At 46.9% G+C, this 12,917-nt stretch overlaps 1 pseudogene; it reads right to left on the reverse strand.

Moving 5' to 3' along the window:
• Positions 1 to 762: 762 nt before the first annotated feature.
• LOC116475494 (protein SET-like) lies at positions 763 to 12,700 on the reverse strand (annotated as a pseudogene).
• Between the last annotated feature and the right edge of the window lie 217 nt (positions 12,701 to 12,917).

The following is a 12,917-nucleotide window of genomic DNA, read 5'->3' on the forward strand; positions in this document are numbered from 1 at the left end:
CCCTTCTCTCGTTATGAAATGTCCCTCTTTGTCTCTGTAAATGTTTTTGTTTTAAAGTCTATTTTGTCTGATATCAGTATAGCCACTTCAGCTTTTTTATGGTTTATTTTTGCATACTATATCTTTTTCTGGCGTTTTACTTTTAATCTCTTTGTATCCTCAGTTGAAGGGATGTCTCTTTTAGTCTTTTCCATCTGAGATTGGATCTTGTAGATTCAGCAGTTGAATCATATATATGTATTTTCTTACCTGATAGAAGAGATTTTATTTTTAAAGTTGTCATCTTAGACTGCAAGGATGTCCGTTGCACCTCCCCATTAATCAGCCGGAGGAGGAGCTGCAATATCAGAATGCCCAGTCAACCCACCAGACATTTGAGACCCACCCTTTGCTGGCCTTCTGTAACCTTATTTATTTATTTATTTAGAGACGGAGTCTTGCTCTTGTTGCCCAGGCTGGAGTGTAATGGCGCGATCTTGGCTCACTGTAACCTCTGCCTCCCAGGTTCAAGTGATTCTCCTGCCTCAGCCTCCCAAGTAGCTGGGATTACAGGCATGCGCCACTGTGCCCGGCTAAGTTTTATATTTTTAGTAGAGATGGGGTTTCGCTATGTTGGCCAGGCTATTCTTGAACTCCTGACCTCAGGTGATCCGCCTGCCTCCACCTCCCAAAGTGCTGGGATTATGGGCTTGAGCCACCGCGCCTGACCTGTAACCTTATTTTTTAAAGCTTTTAATTTTAATTTTTGTTTTGTTTTATTTTTGTGTGTTTTAGAGACCTGGTCTTGCTGTTACCCTGGCTGGAGTGCAGTGGTGTGATCATAGCTCACTGCAGCCTCGACCTTGGGCTCAAGCAATCCTCCCACCTTGGCCTCCTGATCAGCTGGGACCACTGGTATCTGCCACTATGTCCAGCTAATTTTTAAATTTTTTGTAAAGATGGGGTCTTCCTGTGTTGCTCAGGCTGGTTTTGAACTCCTGGCCTCAAGTGATCCTCCCATCTTGGTCTCCCAAAGTGCTGGGATTACAGGTGTGTGCCCCTGTGCCTGGTCTGAAATTTTCTTTTTTTAAACAAGAGCAAGTAGATACATGTTTTCTCTGAGCCCAATATGCAGAGACAGAAAAAATACTAGAATTCTCTGCATCATAGGGGCCTGGCGCCCTTTAGCTTCCAACAGCGCAAAGGGGGCAGAAAGTTGTTCTTTTTTCCATAGAACATGGTGATGTAGATACCATACAAGTTTATTGAGACAGGAAGGGATAAAAATGAGTTTGAAACAGAAAGAGGTAGAGATTCTTTTCACATTTTATTCTCCTCAAGGTATTCCCCCCCCCAGATAAGTTGAGATCCACGGTGTAGACAAAAGAGACCTCAAGAACTGGGTGAGCATAAGAGGGAAAAAGGAAGACTGCACCTTGCTCCCGGGAACTGGAGACAGCTTTAAAAAAGGAAGGTTCTAATCCATGCGTGTTCTATTAGTTATCTTCTCCTTATCCACTTCCTCATCAGTGTCTTCCAGTTCCTCCTCCTCATCATCTTCGTCTTCTCCTTTATCATCCATATTGGGAACCAAGGAGCACTGTGATGGATTTGGCCAAGTATGGTCCTTGCTGACCTCTCCTAACTCATCTGCACCTGCGTCAGAATGGCCAGTAAACCAGGTGAAGAACCTGTCTGGTTCCTCAGGATGCCTCTTCCTCCTGGCTTTATTCTGCATTTGACTTGAAGAGTTTCCTTTCCAGATTTCCATTTGATTTCCGTGGACTTTGAAGATGGATCATGACTCTCATTCAGATGAAATTCTTTGAGAGAGCTTTACTTTTGAAGTAAGGATTTTTGTCAAAATAAAAATCTATTCTGTAACCTGATTTAATATCTTCAAATTCTGTCACTTCAGCACTGGTCAAACAATGCAGTGCCTCTTCATCCTCCTCCCAAGCAGTGCAGACGCTTGTGGATGGCTGACAAATGTTATTACCCAGAAATTGGGGATTTTTGGAATCAATTCTCATCTGCCCTGAAGAACGTGGTTGGCCAAATTTGTCTATGTTCGCTTTCCCAGTCTGCTCGCCGCTCACTTGCTAAGCCTGTTTCTGAAGCCTGTTTCGTTTCGTGCTGTGCTTCCTAGTGGGCTCGGTTGCCGCTTGTTCTGTTCCTTTCTTCCTCTGGCCTCTGTCAGGGGCTGGCGCCATGTCTTCCTTTCAGGCAGGGGCAGAGACGGGTGTTTGGGGGTCATTCCGGGAGGATAGTCTGGACCCAAGGGCCTCCTTGCTCATCGGGAAGAAGCTCATAGGACTAAGATCACATTTTTTTTTTTTGACATTGAGTCTCACTCTGTCACCCAGGCTGGAGTGCAGTGGCATGACCTCGGCTCCTGGCAACCTCCGCCCCCATCCCCTCCAACTCCACGGTTCAAGCAGTTCTCCTGCCTCAGCCTCCTCAGTAGCTGGGACTACAGGCACCCCCCACCACGCCCGGCTAATTTTTGTATTTTTAGTAGAGATGGAGTTTCGTCAAGTTGGCCAAGCTGGTCCAGAACTCCTGGCCTCAGGTGATCCACCCGCCTTGGCCTCCCAAAGTGCTGGGATTACAGACATGAGCCACCGCGCCTGGCCCCAAATTTTTTAATCTGTTCCCCCAATCTCTACTTTTTATGTGGGACAGGTAATGCATTTCATCTAATGTCATTACTGAAAGGTAGGATTTATACTTGTCTGTTTTGTATTTGCTTTCTGTGTCTTCTGTCTTTTTTGTTACTTTCTGTCTCAGTTAGTTTTTGTTTTTCAGGGAGATGGAGTTTCACTGTGTTGCCCAGGCTGGAGCGCAGTGACTGTTCATAGGCACGATCATAGCGCACTGTGGCCTTGAACTCCCAGGCTCACAGGATCCTCCCGTCTCAGCCTCCTGAGTAGCTGGGACTACAGGCGTACCACAACACCTGACTCATTGCTTTCTTCTTTTGTGTTAGATATTTTCTAGTGTATACCATTGTAATTCCCTCGTTGTTTATTTGACTGTATTTTTTATTTGTTTTCTTGGTTGTCCTGGGGATTACAATTTAGTATATTAATTTTTGATAATGTAGTTTGTATTAATACTAAGTTTATTACAATAGTATATGAACTATTTATTTGGGCATAGCTTAATTTCTTTTGCCCTTGTACTGTTATTGTCATACAAATTACACTGTGTGCCCATCTACGCAGATTTATAGTTACTGCTTTACGCAACTGTCTTTCAAGTCATACAGGAGAGAAAACAAATTATAAATAAAAAAATACATTTATACTGTCTTCTGTAGCTGCTTTTATACTTTACCTGTGTAGCTGCTTTTACTGGCGCTCTTGATTCCATTCCCCTCCCCTCCCCTCCCCTCTTGACAGAGTCTCGCTCTGTCACCCAGGTGGGAATACAGTGGCACAATCATAGCACTGCAGCCTTGACCTCCCGGGCTAAAGAGATCCTCCCGCCTCAGCCTCCCGAGTAGTTGGGACTATGGGTGCGTGCCACTATTCCCTGCTGATTTTTAATTTTTTTTTTTGTAGAGATGGCATCTCACTATGTTGCCCAGGCTGGTCTCCAACTCCTGGTCTTAGAAGATCCTCCGACTCGAGTCTTCCAAAGTGTTGGGGTTACAGGCATGAGCCACCGTGCCTGGCCTTGGTGCTCTCTATTCATGTGGGCTTGAGTTACTGTCTAGTGTCCTTTCATTTATCCTGAAGGACTCTTAGGTCTTTCAGTGACGAACTCTCTACTTTTATTTATCTTGGAATGTTTTATTTTTCCTTTATGAAGGTAGTTTTGTGTATAAAGGTTTTTTTTTTTTTTTTTTTTTTTTGAGACAGAGTCTCACCCTCTCGCCCAGGCTGGAGTGCAGTGGCGCCATCTCGGCTCACTGCAAGCTCCGCCTCTCAGATTCACGCCATCCTCCTGCCTCAGCCTCCCAAGTAGCTGGGACTACAGGCGCCCGCCACCACTCCCAGTGGTGTATTTTGTGTTTTTAGTAGAGATGGGATTTCACCGTGTTAGCCAGGATGGTCTAGATCTCCTGACCTCGTGATCTGCCCACCTTGGCGTCCCAAAGTGCTGGGATTACAGGCGTGCGCCACTGCGCCCAGCTGTATAAAGGTTTTTTTTAACGCTCTGAGGGTGTTGTCTGGCTGCGCTCCGTGGTTTTGATGAGGAACCATTGCTCGTCTCTCAGGACCCTCGTTCATGACACGTTGCTCCTCTGTCACTGCTTTTTTTTTTTTTTTTGAGACGGAGTCTCGCTCTGCCTCCCAGGCTGGAGTGCAGTGGCGCGATCTCGGCTCACTGCAAGCTCCACCTCCCGGGTTCACGCCATTCTCCTGCCTCAGCCTCTCCAAGTAGCTGGGACTACAGGTGCCTGCCACCACGCCCGGCTAATTTTTTGTATTTTTAGTAGAGACGGGGTTTCACCGTGGTCTCGATCTCCTGACCTCGTGATCCGCCCGCCTCGGCCTCCCAAAGTGCTGGGATTACAAGCGTGAGCCACCGCGCCCGGCCCTGTCGCTGCTTTTGAGAGTCTGTCTGTGGTTTCAGCCTGATGGTGATGTGTGTAGGTGTGGAACTCTGCGTTTTTCTCATTTGGATTTGTTGAGCTTCTTAATTTTTTTGACTTGACTGCTGCCTTCCAGAGAGTTGGGAACTTTGTGATGAGTACTTCACCTGCAGCATGCGTTGTCTTCTCACCCCCGTCTGACGAGTCATTGCGTGTTGAACAGAGAGCTCTGCCATACAATTGCAGTTGCAGTGTGGATTAAAGGCACAGCACTTGAGGGCTGCTCCTCCCTTCTTGTTTTGACAATGGGTGTGAGCTGTCTTGGTAAATGGCAGTAGCAGTACGGTGACCAGGTGGCACTCGGCACGGCTGATCCCGCTGAGCATTGCGGAGCAGCACTGTGGCCCACCGAGAGGCCCATGCATGGTCTCTGGGAAGCTGCTCAGCTTTCTTATGGCAGGAAAGCAGCCATAGGCAATACGTAAACAAGTGGGGGTGGCTGTGTGCTGGTAAAACTGGAAATGTTTGGAAACTGGAATTTAAGTTTCATATCACTCTTGAAACAGTCACAGACTTTTTTTTTTTTTTTTGAGACGGAGTCTCATTTGGTTGCCCAGGCTGGAGTGCAGTGGTGCAATTTCGGCTCACTGCAACCTCTGCCTCCCTGGTTCAAGCAATTCTCCTTCCTCAGCCTCCTGAGCAGCTGAGAGGATTACAGGCTCACGCCACCACGCCCAGCTAATTTTTGTATTTTTAATAGAGACACGGTTTCGCTGTATTGGCCAGGCTGGTCTCGAACTCCTGACCTTGTGATCCACCTGCCTCAGCCTCCCAAAGTGCTGGGATTACAGGTGTGAGCCACCGGCCCGGCCAAAAACATTCACATACTTTTTATGAGTTATGTATCTAAAAGCCTAAAAATCTTGCTTAGCTTTCAGTTTGTGCAGAAACAGGTGGCAGGCTGTAGTTTGCTGGCCCCTGATTGAGATCTAGTCATTGTTTCCAAAGCACCTTGTCTTTTGGTGTAACATTTATTTTGTGTTTTAATTATTGGTCTTTTTGTTTGTCTCAGTTGCTAGATTGTAAACTCTTTGAGGTTAGGGCTCTATTTATTTATTTATTTTAAGAGACAGTCTCCCTCTGTTGCCCAGGCTGGAGTGCAGTGGTGCAATCTCGGCTCACTGCAGTCTCCACCTCCCAGGTTCAAGTGATCCTCCTGCCTCAGCCTCCCAAGAAGCTGGGATTACAAGTGTGTGTCACCACGCCCGGCTAATTTTTGTATTTGTAGTAGAGACAGGGTTTCGCCATGTTGGCCAGGCTGCTCTTGAACTCCTGACCTCAAATGATCCGCCTGCCTCGGCCTCCCAAAGTGCTGGGATTACAGGCGTGAGCCACCGCGGCCTGCTTATTTAGCTTTGCTGGTTCCCCAACCCACTGAATGTTGCCTGGCACACTTCAGGTCCTTGATAGATTGTTGTGTAACCTGATACAAAAGGAGAAAGGGCCGGAATTGGCTTGTGCCTTGATTTATTTACGTATGTTTTTGTGGCCCAGGGTGAATATTTTTGGAATTAACTGACTTCTCAGTGTAGACAGGAACCGTTTATCCATTCATGTGTTCCTTAATTTGTTGATTTTTGTAACAAGTACTTACTGCCTTCGTGTGCCAGCTTCTGCACTGGGAGCCGCATGAGAATGCACGTGGCGTCTGCCTCGTACTTACAGAAGCCCTTGTGTCCTAGTTTTGAGAAAGACAAACAATTACACACTTTGGTAATTGCTATTAAAAGAGATAAACGGTGTGATAGAAGCAGCGAAGAGGGCCTCGTGTAGGTGGTTAAAGGAAGGCCGTCTGTGTTTCTGTCTCTGCTGCAGACTGATACACAAGTGTCTTTTTCACTGGATTCCAAATGGAATCTTAGAGAAGGGTTGGCTTTTGCACTTGCAGCGCTGAGTGGAGAGGTGGCTGTGATCTCCAGAAACGTGGCTACAGCCCCATGTGGGCCTCAGACCCTTGAAACGCCATATTGAACTGAGATATGCTGTGTGAAATGCATACTAGATTTCAGAGGCTTAGTAAGATAGTTCACACTCTTTTTTGGTACTAATTATTTTATATTGGTTACATGTTGATGGTGTTTTGGATCTATACCAAGTTAAAGGCAGTTTATTAAAATTAGTTACTTCTATTTTTACTTTTCTTTTTGAGACAGAGTGTTGCTCTGTTGCCCAGGCTGGAGTGCAGTGGCGTGATCTCAGCTCGCTCCAATCTTTGCCTCCAGGGTTCCATGCGTGTGGGCTGGGGTGGCGTGGGGGAGGCCCACGTGCGTGTGGGCTGGGGTGGCCTGGGGGAGGCCCACGTGCGTGTGGGCTGGGGTGGCGTGGGGGAGGTGTGGTGCAGTTCTGTTGTTTTCACATCTCGCAAGTCACGTGTGTTGTCATGAGCTCTGGCCGAATTGGAGGCTGGGTTTGACCCCCTCACTGCCGCAAATCTTGTAATGTTGGATGTCTTAACTCCTTTTCAGCTTTAACATTATCTCCTACTGTCTTTGAAAACGCGGCTATTTGTGTTCAGCTTCTTCCTTACCTTTCTGTACCTTAAATTCCAGTCACTCAGGTTTCCTTCTGCCTGTGCTGTTTCTAGTCCCCACGTGGCTGAGCCTGCTGCAGCAGGCTTTGGTCTCCACCACTCCTCAGATGCCCTTTTGGTTATGGTCACCATTGACCTAGACATTGTCATTGGTTAGTTCTCAGCCTTCGTCTTACTGGTCCTTTCACCAGCATTTGTTATCGTAATTCAAGAAAAAACACTGGGATTAATTGTCTTCATTTGGCTTCTAGAGCACCCCACTCTTCTGGTTTTGTGCCACCTCTTTCTTCCCAGTCCTGTTTGGAGGACTCACCTCTTAAGCCTGACTTCTAAATATTGATGTGCCCCAAGGCCCAGTCTGGTCCTCGTGTTGTGTGTGTCCTTATTCCCTGAGCCATCCAGTCCTCTGTTGACCCCAGCCTCATGCCCCAGGCGACCTCTTTGCTGTGGCTCTAAGTTGACTCCATGTTGACTGCATGGAAGACTGATAGGCACCTTCAGCCCAGCATGAAACGCAGCTCTCCTGGTCTGCCTCTTGCCCTGCAGTGCTAGACACCATCTGTAGAATGGCATTTCCCAGGAGACGCTGTCGGCTCTACCTTTATGACACACCTTCTGCACTCCATGGCTGTGATGGGGTCCCAGCTTCTTCTCCCTGCTTTTTGGTGGCCCCTGTGCCCTCTGCTCAGGGGCAGCAGTCTTTGCCAGGCGTTGCTGCTCTGCATGCAGACTTCCTGTGGCTTCTGGGCTCTGCTTAGAGCCTGGCCCTTGCCTGCCTCTGAACTTCTTTCCTGTCACTTTTTCCTGGCTTGCTGTGCTGCAGGTAACATGGCCCCCTGGCTGTTGTCAGACGACTGTGGCCTTGCACTCTCTGCCCCTCCGCCTAGAGGCTCTGCCTAGTGATCCGGTCGCTTACGCCTTGTCTTCATTCAGGTCTGTTCACCTGGAAGGGGCCACCTCAGGTACCATTTGTGGACACTCTTTTTTTTTTTTTGAGATGGAGTCTCGCTTTGTCACCCAGGCTGGAGTGCAGTGGTGTGATCTTGACTTACCGAAACCTCCGCCTCCAGGTTCAAGTGATTCTCCTGTCTCAGCCTTTGGAGTAGCTGGGATTACACGCGTGCGCCACCGCGCCCAGCTAATTTTTTTGTATTTTTAGTAGAGACGGGGTTTCACCGTGTTGCCCAGGCTGGTCTAGAACTCCTGAGCTCAGGCAATCCACCCGCCTCGGCCTCCCAAGGTGCTGGGATCACAGGCGTGAGCCACCGCGCCTGGCCGCATCTGTGGACACTTTCTATCTCTCCCTCCTGCTTTCTTTTTCTTTAGAGCATTCGTACTCTTGGCATTGACTGTATGTTGGGAAACCAGTCTGCCTTTCCTTCCCCATTTGTTCGTTGACACTTTTCTCAAAGAAGAGCTTTCTTTCCCCTTTCATATTTTTTTGGTATTACTATAGAATGGCTCCTGCGGTAATGAAGTTGTACTTATTAAATGTGTTAAAATCTATTTTCACCATTTGTCCTTTTGAAACTCAAATTAATTCCAATATGGCCAGTGGGAGCCCTTCAAGTAATATTCTGTTTGGGACAGCAAAATTGTAAGAGACCATATTGTATAATCTTCAATTAAATCTGAACACCTAGATGAAATGAACTATATCCGGAAAACCCAAGAGAGTTAATGTTAAAACACAGACAGTGAAATTCAGTAAAGGAACTGGATATAAAATTGATACATTAAGTCAGTAGCCAGCTGGGTTGTGGTGGTTCACGCCTGTAATCCCAGTACTTTGGGAGGCTGAGGCGGGAGGACTGCTTGGGCCCAGAAGTTTCAGACCAGCCTGGGCAACATAGAGAGACTCCTTCTCTTCAAAAAAAAGAAAAATTAGGTGGGGGTGGTGCCTCCTGCCTGTGGTTCCAGCTACTTGGGAGGCTGAGGCGGGAGTGTCATCAAGAGGTTGAGGTTGCAGTGAGCTGTGATCACAACACTGCACTCTAGCCAGGGCACTCGAGCACTTGGAACAGAAGACCTGAACTATGGAAATACATTTGTTGTTCTTGGACATCATAAACATGTTAGTTCTCCCACGTTAATGTAAAAACTTATCCTTTATGTCTGTAAAAATGCCAACAAGGAATCATTCTTAGTCCTGCCTTTTCCCTCTCAAGTTCAGCTGGTTCATCAGAAGATCCCGTCAGCCTCACCCTCAGAGCACATCCCGTTCTCTGACTACTCTCCCTCTAATGGCATCACTGTTGGGCCCAAGCCGCCACAGTGCCCTGCTTAGATTACAGCAGTCACCCTTTAGCTGGTCTTCCTAGTTTTTCTGCTTATGAGCTGTACCATCTTACCCATTTTCCACCCAAAAAGCCAGAGACTGATCCTGGTTGTCGTATTGTGCTTGAGCTTCATCACTGGGGAAACTGGGCATCAGTGGGTTGAGTAGCGTCTTCCCAAATTCACATTCCCCTGTGACTTCAGAAATAGTGTCCTCCCAAATTCAGATCCACCCGTGACTTCAGAAATAGTGTCCTCCCAAATTCAGATCCACCCGTGACTTCAGAAATAGTGTTCTCCTGGCTGGGCGCAGTGGCTCAGACGCCTGTAATCCCAGCACTTTGTGAGGCCAAGGCGGGCGGATCATGAGGTCAGGAGTTTGAGACCAGCCTGGCCAAAGAGACCAGCCTGGTCAACATGGTGAAACCCTGTCTCTACTAAAAATATAAAAATTAGTCGGGCGTGGTGACGGGCGCCTGTAATCCAGATACTGCGGAGGCTGAGGCAGGAGAATTGCTTGAACTTGGGAGGCAGAGGTGGCAGTGAGCTGAGATCGTGCCATTGCACTCCAGCCTGGGCAACAGAGCGAGACTCCGACTCAAACAAACAAACAAAAATGTCCTCCCAAATTCAGATCCGCCCATGACTTGAGAATGGGGCCTAATTTGGACGTAGGATCTTCGCAGATGTAATTAATTAAGGATCTTGAGATGAAGTCATCGTAGATTTAGGGTGGGCCCTAGATTTAGTGACTGGTGTCCATAAAAGAAGAGAAGAGGACACAGACTCAGGGAAGAAGCCACGGCAGCGGAGGCAGCGGTGGGGCCAAGTGCTGCGAACCAGGGAGTGCGGAAGGTTGCCTCCACGCTGGAGCTGGAAGAGGCCAGGAAGTGTTCTTTCCTGGAGGCTTTAGAGGGATCACGGCCCTGCCGACAGCCGGATTTCAGGCTTCTGGCCTCCAGAACTGCGAAAAGATAAAAATAAATTTCAGTTGTTTTAAGTTAACCAATTTATGATACTTTGCTAAGGGAACTGCAGGAGACTAATGCACTGGGCAAAGTGTACACAGAATCTCTGTGTTGCTTCTTACAATTGCATGGCAAGCTACAGTGGTCTCATTGTGGGACAACCGTTTGAGGAACTGTGTTTTTATGGTGGCTATGCCATCTAACATTCCTACCAGCAGTGAATGAGGGTTCCAGTTTTTATATCGTCGCCAGCACTTGTTATTGTTCTTTTTTTTTTTTTTTAGAGACAGGGTCTCACCCTGTCACCCAGGCTGAAGTGCAGTGGTGCAGTCACAGGTCACTGCAGCCTCAAACTCCCAGGCTCAAGTGACCCTCCCGCCTTATCCTCCTTAATAGTTAGAACTACACAGGTGTGGGCCACAATGCCAGCTAATTTAAAAATTTTTTTTTAGAATGGGGTTTCACCACGTTGCCCAGGCTATTCTCAAACTCCTGGGCTCAAGCGATCTGCTCACCTTGGCCTCCCAAAGTGCTGGGATTACAGATGTGTAATTACAGGTGTACCTTGCCCAGCTGTTGTTCATTTTTAAAATTATAGCCAAACTAGGGATTGTGAAGTAGTATCTCATTGTGGTTTTGATTTGCATGCTGCTGACGACTAATGATGTTGAACGTCTTTTCATGTTCTTATTGGCCATTTGTATATCTTCTTTGTAGAAATGCCTGTTTAGATCCTTTGCCCATTTTAAATTGGGTTGTCTTTTTATTAATGGGTTACAGATGTTCTTCATATATTATAGAGGTAAGTCCCTTATCAGATATAGGACCCCCGCTTTCTTTTTTTTTTTTTTTTTTTGAGACAGTTGCACTCTGTTGCCTACGTTGGAGTGCAGTGGGATGATCACAGCTCACTGCAACCTCAACCTCCTGGACCCAAGTGATCCTCCCAATTCAGTGCCCCCAAGTAGCCAGGGCCACAGCCACATGTCACCACGCCTGGCTAATGTTTTGTTTTTTAATTTTTTGTGCAGACTGTGTTGATCAGGCTGGTTGAACTCCTGGGCTCAAGCGATCTTCCCACTGCCATATGAATATGAATATGTGCACACCCGTGGTTCCAGCTACTCAGGAGGCTGAGGTGGGAGGATCACGAGCCTGGGAGTTGGAGGCTGCGGTGAGCTGTGATTGCACCACTGCACTCCAGCCTGGGTAGGTGACAGAGTGAGACCCTGTCTCAAACAAAACAAAACGAAACAATAACCAGTGTTGATGATGATATGGAAAAACTGGAACCCTCCCAAAGTGCTGGGATTACAGGTGTGAGCCACCGCACCCAGACAGATACAGGACTTGTAAATATTTTTCCCATTTTGTGGGTTGTGTTTTCATTTTCTTGATAGTATCCTTTGAAGCACAAACATTTTTAATTTTGATAAAGTCTAATTTATCCCTTTTTTCTTTGTTGCTAGTGCCTTTTGTGTCCTATTTTAGAAACACTTTTGAAATTCAAGGTTATGAAGATTTGTGCCTATGTTTTCTTCTATGAGTTTTACAGTTTTAGCTCTTTTAATTAGATCTTTGATCTATTTTGAATTATAGTCACGGGCCGCATAATGTTGTCTCTGTCAGTGATGGACAACATATAAGATGATGGTCCAGTAAGATTATCATGGAGCTGGCCAGGTGCAGTGGCTCATGCTTGTAATCCCATCGCTGTGGGAGGGAGGCCGAGGCAGGTGGATCACTTGAGGTCAGGAATTCGCGACGAGCCTGGCTAACATGGTGAAACTCTGACTCTACCAAAAATAAAAATACAAAAAATCAGCTGGGCCTGTTGGCACACACTTGTAATCCCAGCTACTTGGGAGGCTGAGGCAGGAGAAGTGCTTGAACCTGGGAAGTGGAAGTTGCAGTGAGCCGAGATTGTGTCACTGCACTCCAGCCTGAGTGACAGCGAGACTCCGTCTCAAGAAAAGAAAAAAAGATTGTAGTGGAGCCCAAAAGTTCCTATTGCCCAGGATGCCCTAAAATTCCTGTTGCCCAGGACATCCTAAAACTCTAGCAATAGGTGTTATGTGTCCTGCTCAGGTAAACAAACCTACTCTGCTATCAGTTGTATAAAAGTCTCGCACATACAGTTATGTGCAGTGCCTAATGCGTGATAATAAACTCCTATGTTACTGGTGTATGTAGTTACTATTCTGTACTATACTTTTTTTTACCATTGTTGTAGAGTGTACTCCTACTTATTTAAAAAAAGTTAACTGTGAAACAGTCTCAGGCAGGCCCTTCAGGAGGCATCTAGAAGACACGGTTACCATAGGAGATGATGGCTGCATGCATGTTAGTGCCTCTGAAGATCTTCTAGGGTTCAGGATATGGAGGTGGAAGACAGTGATACAGATGATCCTGACTCTGTGTGGGCCTCAGCTAATGTGTGTGTGTGTTTTAGTTAATTTTTTTTTGTAGAGATGAGGTCTGGCTATGTTGCCCAGGCCAGGCTGAAGTCATCCTCCTGCCTTGGCCTCCCAAAGTGCTGGGATTACAGGCGTGAGCCACA

Source organism: Hylobates moloch, unplaced genomic scaffold, assembly GCF_009828535.3.
Source record: "Hylobates moloch isolate HMO894 unplaced genomic scaffold, HMol_V3 SCAFFOLD_10, whole genome shotgun sequence".
Classification (NCBI taxonomy): domain Eukaryota; kingdom Metazoa; phylum Chordata; class Mammalia; order Primates; family Hylobatidae; genus Hylobates; species Hylobates moloch.